General features: G+C 37.6%; 1 long non-coding RNA gene across 1 annotated transcript in view; it reads right to left on the reverse strand.

The window, feature by feature from the left end:
- LOC131274418 (uncharacterized) overlaps positions 1-12,208 on the reverse strand; it is a 144,376-nt gene that overhangs the window by 69,443 nt on the left and 62,725 nt on the right. The gene's annotated exons all lie outside the window — the stretch shown is intronic.

The following is a 12,208-nucleotide window of genomic DNA, read 5'->3' on the forward strand; positions in this document are numbered from 1 at the left end:
CAGGTATCAAAACCAGGTCATCTAAAGTCTAAAGTTCCTGGACAATTTCAAACTAACAGGAGGCATCTTTCCAGAAAGATATTCCTTCCCCTAGGCATCCAGAAGCCAAGCAATGATTTACATAGAAGACCCAACATTGTGAGGTAATTTGTGGACTAAGCTCTCTGTAAGCCACTCAGTTGAAGCTACAAACCCACAGCTCCTTTTTTCTAAGGTCAGTTGCTCTTCAGTCATCAGCGCCCCATAGCCCACTCTCAGATTCAGCTTCTACATGCCACATCATTCTCATTAGTTCTCAATTTCCTCTAATAGTACAACTCCATTGAGACATACAATCTATTTTCCTACCCCCTTTATCACACACCTATTCATTCCTCAAATTTCTAGATTTCAGATGAGTCATACTGATTTCAGGACTCAAATACTACACTTTTTCCATGTCCTAACGTGTCTATAAAAGCAGGGGAGTAAGGGGTATGGTGGTTTTCATTTTGGAGTGGTGAAAATGTCCTCAAATGGATTGTGGTGATCAATGCACAATTTTGTGGTTATACTGGGAGCTGTTGATTGTAGTATTGGAGTATACATAGGCCTCCTGTACTGTGTTGTGAGTTGGCCCATGCTCAGTGCTGCCACATGCAAGGAGTGCCATGACACAAAGGGGTGTCTCCCATGTAGGGTTGCCCCCCACACAAGCAGTGCACCCTGCATGTAGAGGCATCCCATGCAAGAAAAACGCAGCCCACTGAGGAGTGGTGCTGCACACACAGAGAGCTGATGCAGAAAGATGATGCAACAACAACAAAAAAGTGAGAGTTTCCTGGTGCCACATGACAAGAATGCAAGTGGACACAGAACAACACACAGTGAAAGGACACACCAGACAATGGGAGGGGGAAGGGGAGAGAAATAAATAAAATAAATCTTTAAAAATAAAACAAAACAAAACAAAAAACACATGAAAAACATACAACAGCCAGTGAACACTTAAGGAAGGAAGAAGCTGGTGAATTTAGTGAGAGAATGATGTGACATTTTAATTTACCCACCTACCATCTCATACTTCCCACCACTTGTGGGAACTTGTGAAGACAAAAGCCTCTGTGGCAGTTTGATATTATTTATGAATTCCAAAAGTAGATTTTGGATTGTGTTTGTAAACTGGTCTGGTCCTCTGGGCATGTTAGATTGTTTTAGATTCAGAGGACTCACTTTTACTTGTTTAAATTAAGACTAGGGCTTTGATTCCACCACATCAGTGGGACATTGAGTCCCTGGCCCCTTGGTGGGCTGGCACTCACAAAAGTAAACACAGGGAAGAACACAGAGAAAGAGAGACAGATCATTGGACAGGGTTCTGCAGCCTGCAGAGGAGAGATGAGCCTGATAGTCTACAGCTGTCCTTGTGAAGAGACCAGAGCAGCTGAGCCTGGGAAGAGATGAGCCCTGGGTAGAGAGATAAGCCTTATGCTAGTCTATAGCTGAGAACCAAAGGAGCTGGACCACAGAGTCTTAGGAGGAAGAGGAAGGCTGAAGCCCTTCCAGTAGAGACTGGCATTCATCTTGCTCCTACATGTGGCAACAGACTTCGGTGAGGGAATTAACGTATGCTTTATGACCTTGTGACTTCAAGCTTCTACCCTTTCTTTTTAGCCAAGGAGTGCTAATCTAAAATACCAGAAATTGGTTGGTTTTGTAAAAGGTATTTATTTGGTGTAGGAGTTTACAGATACCAGGCTATAAACATAGGTTACTTTCCTCACCAATTTCTATTTTCACGTGTTGGAGTAGATGGCTGCCAATGTCTGTGAGGGTTCAGGCTACCTGGCCTCCTCTTTTCAAAGGTCTTGCTTCTCTTGGGTTTCAGGGTTCCTCTCTTCCCAGAGCTTGCTTCTTCTTTGGCTCAGCATTCCTCTCTTCCTGGGGCTTGTTTCTCTTTCCTCTGTGAGCTCACTTCTTAGGGCTCCAGTTTAAGGCTTCAGCATCAATCTCCAATATCAAAAACCCTCAACTCTGTCCCTTGCTGTGCCTTTTATCTGTGAGTCCCCACCCACCAAGTGGTGGGTATTCAATGCCCTAATGTTGTGGCCCAATCAAAGCCCTAATCATAGCTTATTCATACCCAGGTACAGACCAGATTATGGAGTAAGGTGAGGGGGTGGGGATTATATGGGGACTTCATATTTCTTGAATGTAACATTTAAAATAAAATTAAAGAGATAAAAAGTAAATGCAATCACAAAAATGTTTCATAACAATGCAAGGTATTCATGGTTGGGTAAGGTATGAGAACACTATATGGTGTTATATTTGCTTGTTATATTTGCTTGTAAGTTTACAACTATTCCTATACACTTATTGTTTATGTATGAGTACTTCAGTGAATTTTTTAAAAAGCAAAAAAAAAAAAAAATCTGCTCAAATTAGTTATATTTCCACAATATTTCTGTAGCAGGTTGATATGGTTATAAATTCCAAAAATAGATATAGAATTATGTTTGTAATATGATCTGTACCTGAGCATGATTGAGTTATGATTAAAGTGTTGGCAAAGATAAAAGGCATGGCAAAGGAGGACAGAGTTGAGTGTTTTTGATGTTGGAGTTTTGATGTTGGAGTTTGATGCTGAAGCCTTAAGCTGGAAACTCAGGAAGAGAAGAACCCTGAACCCAGAGAGAAGCAAGAACCTGAAAAGGAGGAACCTAGTAAACCTGAACCCTCTCAGCCATTGGCAGCCATCTTGCTCCAACATGTGAAAATAGATTTTGCTGAGGAAAGCAACTTACGCTTCATGGCTTGGTATCTGTAAGCTCCTATCCCAAATATATACCCTTTATAAAAAACAAACAAACAAACAAACAAACAACAACAAAAACCATAATCCAACATCTAATTTTTGAATTCATAATCATATCTAACTGCTACACTCCACCCACTGAATTCCAAAAGGCATTACAATATAAAAAAAAACCCACAAAACTTCAAATCGCAAAAACGCAAGTACTTAATTTTATCACAAACAATTTACAAAACACAGTTTGTCTTGGAACATCATCCTGTATGTTATAGTCCTCTGAAACTTACAAAACAATTTATCTGTTTCCAATACACAAATGGACAGACAAAGGATAAACATTTTCATTTCAATAAGGAGCAATTGGAAGAGAAGCATGAGTCACAGGTCCTCTACTTTTCAGTAAACCTGGAGGGCATTCTCCATTTGATTTCTGTCTGAAAGTCATTCTTAAAATGATCGTTTTTCTCCTTGGTGCCTTATGGGAACCCACCCTGTGGGAAACAAAGGCATGTTGTTTCCATGGTAGCAAGTTACTTTCTGACCACTGGGTCATGCTGTCCCTGGAGATGTACATGCAGGTGGCTAATCTCTCTGTGAAACACAACATTCCAGCAATACCCAGACTTGATATCTTAAGTAACCTGGGCAACAAGATTTATGAGTATACTTATTTCAATAACATAATAGAACATCTTAGGCTTTAGTTACTCTCTTATCCACTGTGCACTGTGTTTTCATTAATGAAGTTATGGGAATAGTTAGCTAGAATAGTTGCTGGTTCTCACAGTTGCTTGGGGTATATAAAGAAGCCCCTGATATTAATAAACTTGTCTGATGAGCTTGAGAAATCAATGCTCTCAGAACCCCTGATCCCAATCTCTCTTTGTCTTTCATTCCCGATACCCTTCAGGTCCGTCACTCCGACATTTGGTGCCCACTGTGGGGCCCGAATTAGTGACTGCAGCAGAGATTCTTCCACAACAGTATTGGGAATGCGGAACTGAAAACCTTCCAGAAACGTTGAGGCATCCATTAAAAGGTGACTCGAGTCTGACCACACAGTGGTAAGAGTTTTAATGAATCCTGTTTTCCGCTAGCATCAGGGTATGGGTAATCAACCAGGATGGATGGAAGAATAGTCACAGGTACTAAAATCTCTTTTAAATACTGTCAGAATTTCAGTAAAAAAGGCTGATTTACTTGAGCTTTTTGCCTTAGTTCAGAAACATTGTTACTGGTTTCAGCCTCAGGGGCGTAATGTTTTAAATTTGAAACAGTGGAAATGTGTAATGAAAGCTTTAGGAAGAGTATATCAAAGAGGGGAATCCATTCCTTTATCTGTGTGGGCTTTGTGCCAGCAAATTGCTGCCGCCTTAGATCTTTTACAGTCTGAAGAAGGAGAGAAAGATGAAATTACTATATTTTCTAAGCCCATAAGTAAATTTAAAATGAAAGGAAGTAAATTGGAACAAAAACAGGAGGTTGAGGTGAATGGGGAACCATCATGTTTTTCCCCCTCATCCTGATATTAACCCTTTCATCAATAAAAGCTCAGTGAAGTGTCTTAATGAAATATCTTCTATGTAGCCAGTACAACTCTCTGCACCTACTGAATTGCCTTCTGTTACTAAGCCTAAATTAGAAATGTTTTCAGATGTTGCCGATGCTTTGCCTTATGTTAAACAATTATTATCTGCTTTCCCCATAACATTACATGTGATACCACCAGATACAAAGAATTTGCAAGGGGGTGTCAAGTTTCATCCTGAGCCAAAAACTTTTAAACTATTGAAAGATTTAAAATGGGCAAAGATACTAAATGATGTCCTTGTTAGTGAAATCAGGCTTGTAAGAAAACTCTCTGTTAAAGTGTTAACTAAGATAAGGAAACTCTTCTGGCAGCACCTCTGCAAACCCCCTGCTGTCTACATGACAATGTAGCTGTGGGCTAGTGGGGGTTAATAGAGTTAAGTAACTGGAAAAAGAGAAAAAGATGGCAACATTGGTGTTCTGTTTTATTTCCATGCTAATTCTAATTGGGCTTATTTAACCAAGATATTAAAATTAGTACAAAATTTTTATCAAGGTTTAAAAAGGAATTTTAAGTTCTAAATCAATAGTTTACTCCTGAACTTCAAGTCTCAGTATAGTCTTACAGAGTAATAATCCAAAAATGTGTGTTAACAGTCTGTCTCAAGTTATCTTAACTGATTGCTAATAACTAATAAAAATGTTTCCAAGCACAAGCTTGCATGTTACAGGCAACATGGATTCCAGAAGAAACTTTAATAAGAACTTAAAAGCAGCTATACCAAGAAAGTAAGAATTATGAGTTAATTGTAAACTGTATGTTTCTGTTACTGTGTTGTGATTGTTCTGTGTTTGTCTGTTCGTTCAATGTCAGTGTATATTTTGATACCTCCGGATGGTAATAAAAATTAATGAAAATTTATAAAAGAGCTCTATTCAAATGGCCAAAAATTAAATAAGTGCTTATATTAATACATAAGTTTAAATGCTAATAAGATCTCTACAATGATAAAAATTGTGAGTCTTGATTAACAAAATTACTATAAGTCTTTTAATAAAAAGTTGTTCTTGCCTAGATTGAAATGAATAACCTATTTTTCTTCACAGGATAATATGAAGGATGTAAAACTTAAATGAATATTAAAAAGGTTAAAAGTTTGTGAGAATGCTAACTGAAATTTAATACATTTTTGCAAAAAGGTGTGTTTTGTCCTAAAGTAGGATGGCTAATTTTCATAAACTCTTGGAACTTAAATGCATGTGGCAAGTTGTAGAAAGTATTGTGGTAACTTTAAGTAAAGAAATGTGTTCTGTAAAAGTAAAATTTGTCTTAAAATAATATAATTATAGTCTATATGGTTATAAATAATTATAAAAAGTCTTATGAAGCATTGTTTAAATTAAAGTGTTTAAATGGCTAATTCCAAAAAGTCATTATTAAACAAATCTGAATTAATAATAATAATAAAAGGTAATTTTATAATGGGAAAATTCATTGGCAGCCAGCCTCCCCCGACAACTTGCTTCTAGGGGACTGTTTCTAATATTGCATGCTACTAAGTATTTAAAGTAAAGTTCATTATTTTAACAAGCTTGTTTAGTGTTGACGGTATTATGTTATAAGAAGTTTGCTTGATAACATAGTATGTGGGCTATATGAAATGTGTTTTTATTATTAAGGAAACAGGAGATGATATTGTCCTAAGATAAAATGATTGGTTATTAAGAAAGAGTAAAATATGGACCAAAACCTAAATGAATACTAGAAATGTAGAAGGTTCGTAGAAAAGAAATTTTTATGATTAAAGTTAAATAAAATTTGATGGGTCTATCTATAAAATTTTAAAAGGTTTACTATCAAGTAGTATACTAATACAAAGTTAAAATTTTGTTCTTTCTCAAAGCCTCTCAAATCATTAATCTGTATTGGTAAAAGTTTCCTGAATAATCAGTATACAAAGAAAGTCTGTTTTATCAAAATAGCTTCTTGTGCTTTAACCTTATCATTTCCTCAGTGTTCAAAAACGGAAAAATTTTATCTCTATTAAAAGAACATAACATTCAAACCTGCTTTCTCAAAACTAAATCCTGAAAAGTAGCCTTTTATTCCAAACTTATTATAAGCGATTTGTTATTTTACCTTGAAAGAAAAATTAAATAGTTAAGTTCATTTAACATATTATAAGTCGAATAGAAGGTGTTTAAAAGTGTTATAAAATGAACAAGTTTTTTCTTTCCTTTAACCCTCTGTTAATTAAAGTTGTATGAGTAAAAGGTTTCTATAAATGCTTAAGAGTGTATAAAGTTACCAATATTTCAGTATAATATTAAAAAGAAAAGTACAATGTGGTTAATTATGGTTTTAATAATTATAAAAGAGTGTGTGTCACAAAAACAACCTCTTATCATAGATTAAAGTAACAACACTGTAGTATGCAGCTATCCCAGACACTGCTAGTTTATTTCAAGAAGTTAATGTCCAGCTGTGTTGCTATCACTTTGTTTTAAAACTTGCTAAAACTTTCTTTAGTGTCTTCTTAAACAAATCAAGCCAGCTGCATTCCTCTATCTGTAAAAAACCCAACAATAAACTTTTGCAGTGCTTTTCAGGGCTATGTGCATAGCCCAACCATCTTGTACAGTATTTACTGATAGTAATAGTAATAAAAAAGTAGCATACGTTACTTCTCAAAAAGAACAGGTTTGACAAACTCCTTATTCATCTTCTCAATGCACAGAGCTTTCAGCCATCATTAAGGTTTTACAAACATTTCAAGAGCCCTTAAATATTGTCTCTGATTCTGAATATGTGTGTTTAACTGTAGCTCATATTGAAACAGCTCATATTTTTATTACTAATGAATTATCTCAACTTTTTGCCGGCCTTCAAGCTCTCATTCGGCAAAGAAGTCAGCCCATATGTATATTACTCATAGCCGATCTCATTCTTCCCTTCCTGGTCCTCTAGCTACACAAAATGTAAGGGCTGATTTATTAGTAGGATGTTTGCAGGATGCCAATAAATATCATACATTAACTCAAATTAATATCAAGGGACTTAAACATAAATTTCCTGAATTAACAAAACATCAAGCTCAAGAAATTAGTTGTACCTGTCCCACCTGTGGACCCTTAACTACAGTGCCTTTTCAGGCTGGGACTAATCCCAGAGGCCTGGCTCCTAATCAGCTGTGGCAGATGGATGTTACTCACATACCATCATTTGGTAAACTACAATATGTCCATGTTTGCATTAATACTTACTCTCATTTTTTGTGGGCTACTGCACAATGTGGTGAACGTTTTCATCATGTTCACTCACAACTCTAGTCTGCTTTTGCTGTAATGGGATGCCCTCTGAAAATTAAAACTGATAATGGATCTTCTTACATTAGTAAATCCTTTGAATCTTTCTGTTTGAAATATGGTATTGAACATGTTACCAGCATTCCTTATAATCCTACAGGTCAAGCCATAGTTGAACACAGCCATCATACTCTAAAAACTATGCTTTTAAAACAAAAAGGGTGCTTTTATAACACCAAAAGATCAATTGGCAAATGCTTTATTTACTTTAAATTTTCTTAATGTTTATAATTCATTGACACCTGCAGTACGTCACTTTGGAAAATGTCAGACATCTACAGTGGACACAGGAAATGAAGATCAACCAATATTCTGGAAAGATATTTTAAGCAATGAATGGAAAAAAGGCAGGATTAAAGTAAGGGGGTGAGGCTATGCTCTTATCATTTCAGAAAATGGAGAACAAATTTGGCTACCTGCAAAGAGAATTAAACCCTGGAATGAAGAGATGGGGTCTCCTGCAACTTCTGATGATGGTGATTGTAAGTAATGAAGAAGCTGCTGGTAATTACACTTTTTGGGCCTATATACCTAACCCCCCATTACTTAAAGTGTTAACCTGGAAAGATCCATTCTTTCATATATATCTGAATAAAACCCATATATTCCCTGGACCAATTGATGATTGATTGCCAATTAAACCCTGTGAGGAAAGACAAAGAATCTATAATCTGGTATTACCATTTGATTATCGACCTTTATGCATTGGTAACCATCCTTCCTGTATGTATGTTAAAAATCGGGCCATAACTATCTTCAAAAATAATAATACTCAGTTTATTGTGACTTTATTTCCCTCTTATGATTTAATCATGACTAAAAATCCTACTTATGATTGTCCACAAAAAGAAAGTAGGGATAAAGAAGGATGGCAAGAGTGCCATATGGGAAGAGGATCTGTTGTTTTTAATGATTCCTATGGAATAGTGTGGGAGAGTGCCCCAATGGGGAGTCCCTCTCCATATAATGACAGATTTATTTGTTATGGTCTAAATAGTAAAGGACAGCAAATTATTAATATGCAATATCCATTTCATGAATCCTTAAATCATGATGAAAAAATAATCTTTACTAAAAATAATAGTGATTGGAAATATATAGGAAAATGGATACCTACTCCATGGTGTAATATTACATCTATACATATTCAAAAGAACTTATGGAAAGTTTTTCTAGAAATAGCTCCTACTATAGAATGGATTGGGAATAATAGTAAGAATGGTCAATATCTGCATTTAAATCAAATTCATCAACTTCAGGCATGTGTAAGAGATCCTTATGTGTTTGTGGTTGGAAAATTAACTATAACCAAGAAAGTTCTATTTTATAAAACTGGGGCCTTGCATACTTATTTGTCTAAGAATATTTTACAGAATGGAGATTTCATTACAATGGCTTGAAGGTGGTGGGGAGTGTGGATTCCAGTGTGACTGAACCGAATTTGGCAATCGTCACCTGAGAGTCAACTGCTGTTCCATATGGCTTGAGAAATCCTGAAGTGCTCGAAGTGATTTGTGGGACTGATAATAGCTGGCATCTTAGGACTGATTGGTGTCATTGCAGCTGCCACTATAGCTATCATGGCCTTGCATGAGACGGTGCAGACTCAACAATACATGCATGAATGGCATAAGAATGCTAGTGACTTATGGCATAGTCAAGAATATATTGATGGAGAATTAAACAGTAGAGTTAATAATTTAGAATCAGCTGTTTTGCATATTGGAGATCAATTGTATAATTTAAATGTAAGGGGATTGAAATGTGATTGGAATGAAAGTAACTTTTGTATTACTCCACTTGCTTATAATAATTCTACATTTGATTAGGAAAAAATTAAAAATCATTCAATAGGTCATAAAGGTAATATGTCATTAGAAATAGAAGAATTACAGAAAAAGATATTAGAAATGTCTCATAATCAGATTTATGTAGCTGAAGATAAGGATATCTTTAATGATTTAATTTCTCATATTAATAAATTTAATCCAGTAGATTGGTGGAAGTCTCAGAATTTTTTATCAGCATTAGGAATAGGACTTTGTGTATTAATCTTGCTGCTTATTGTGGTTGCTTGTCTGGGATGAGAAATATGCCAAAGACTGCACCATGTTGACGCGATGGGACAAGCTAATAATTTGGTACTTGCTAAAACCCAGATATAATTCCCCATGGTCAGAGCGCTTGGCTGGTAGTCAATGACGGGTAAGACTCTCAGAGGAGGGCAACCTAAGACAGGCACAGTCACCCTGACTAAAACAAAAAGGGGGAAATGTGGGAAACAAAGGCATGTTGTTTCCATGGTAGCAAGCTACTTTCTGACCGCTGGGTCATGCTGTCCCTGGAGATGTACATGCAGGTGGCTAATCTCTCTGTGAAACACAACATTCCAGCAGTACCCAGACTTGATATCTCAAGTAACCTGGGCAACAAGATTTATGAGTATACTTGCTTCAATAACATAATAGAACATCTTAGACTTTAGTTACTCTCTTATCCACTGTGCACTGTGTTTTCATTAATGAAGTTATGGGAATAGTTAGCTAGAATAGTTGCTGGTTCTCACAGTTGCTTGGAATATATAAAGAAGCCCCTGATATTAATAAACTTGTCTGATGAGCTTGAGAAATCAATGCTCTCAGAACCCCTGATCCCAATCTCTCTTTGTCTTTCATTCCCGATACCCTTCAGGTCCATCACTCTGACACACCCTTTACACATGCTTGCCGAATGGCCATTTTCTTGGTTCCACCCTCATCAAGCATCTGACTATAAACCAAGCTCCAGACCTCAACCCCTCCAAGAGTGTTGGGGTGATTAACACATCTTACCCAAACTTTGGGTTAGACTCTTAACCTCTCTAGTACAGTGATGTGAAGACAACATTTCCCCTAACCTTAGGCATACAGACTCAACTCAGATCAACAAGTTGACCAGCTGGCCTTCCTTAATCTATGGGGGCAGCTCAACCACTCTCAGACCTGTGGGGTGTTGATGTTAACTGCCATAAACCTTGGGGAATGTGTTCCACCCTGTCTGTACCCTGGAGTGGCAAAACTCTCACAGAACATTGGGCAGGAACATACACCCTCTTCAACTGCTGGGTTAAATTCACCTGTTTGTACACTTGGGTAGGGTTCTTCTCCTGGCCCAAGGTGATATCCTAATTCCAGATCTCAACCTCCATGGTTTTCCTCTTGACATCCTTTCCCCTTCATTCTCTCCTTTCCATGTCCCTTTTATTCCAGGCTGACAGTGGTTTTGTTCATATAGCTCTCTTAAAAATCTGTTGGTTTAGCAGGGAGGAGCAGGTGTCCAAGCCATCAGACAGTAAGACTTTCCACAAGTCTTTCTGACATAACTGCATCTTCCATCCTGATTTACAAGTTCAGAGTTTAGTTAAGTCCTCTAAAGGAGCACTTTCATCAGAGAGCTTGTTTTCTAGAGGCTTGGAATTTCTGGTATCAGGTTCTGGTTTCTTTGTGTCCAACAGTTCCGTCCTCAGTGAATGGACACAGAGAGCAGACAATGGGGGGATATGGTATGTGTGTGGGGGGAGAAATCAAGAAAATAAATCTTAAAAAAAAAAAGAACTGAGAATCAGTAATGCTAAATAATCTTTCCTAGGTGGTTCAGCTGCCATCTTGTCAAGCTAGGTTTCAATATGATGTCACCTCACTTAAAAAGATCTTTAGAAAGCAACTACATGGTACCACTTCCAGGTTCTCTAAAACAAGAATAGTGATGTGCATAGATTATCCAATCTCTCTTCAGCTCTGAGGGATACAAAGGAGTGTGGGTGGCAATTGGTAACAAAATGAGAGGTTGTACAAATAGAACAGATAGAATGGCTGCTATGGGGGCTAATCAATCCTCTGCTGGTAAATGTTTAACCAAGAGCTTTTGGGAGAAAAAAATTCCTGATGTGCAGTGTTTACCAATTTCTGTGTTATAAATAATCCCACTGGCTTGCATCAAGCTACTGTGATGCCACAGAAAATGGAGTTGGGAAGAGCACATCATTATCTATGATTTCTACCACATAGGTACAATAGACAGAACAACTTCAAGAACACTAATTAGGGGTTGGCAATGATGGCCCTTGGTCTGAATCTCTCCCTCATATTCTTTTGCACAGCCCTGCCATGGGTCTGGGAGGATGGTGGGAGACCAGAGTCCTGCTTGTCCTTGATGGAGAGTATCCTACCCCAGCCCGGCCCTGCTATGCTGGGGCCAGAGCCTTTCCTGAAGATGTCCCTGTTGATTCTCCTTTTCCTGTGTCTAGCAGAGGCCTGTATTCCCTGAGAAGACAGACCTCTATCCCCTGCTCTCCCCTGCTTTTCTTGGATGGGGAGGAACCTGTGGGTTGGCTTTAGATGGGACCTCCTGCAGTCTAAGGAGACTCCCTGGCTCCAGATTCAGATGTTCCCAGTTCCCTTTGCCTTGGGGGTGAAGGTGGATGAGTCCTGGGGACCAAGGTCTGTGCCCTTGGAGACAGACTGGTGCCCCCACCCC

The sequence above is a fragment of the Dasypus novemcinctus genome, chromosome 18 (genome assembly GCF_030445035.2).
Source record: "Dasypus novemcinctus isolate mDasNov1 chromosome 18, mDasNov1.1.hap2, whole genome shotgun sequence".
Taxonomy (NCBI): Eukaryota; Metazoa; Chordata; class Mammalia; order Cingulata; family Dasypodidae; genus Dasypus; species Dasypus novemcinctus.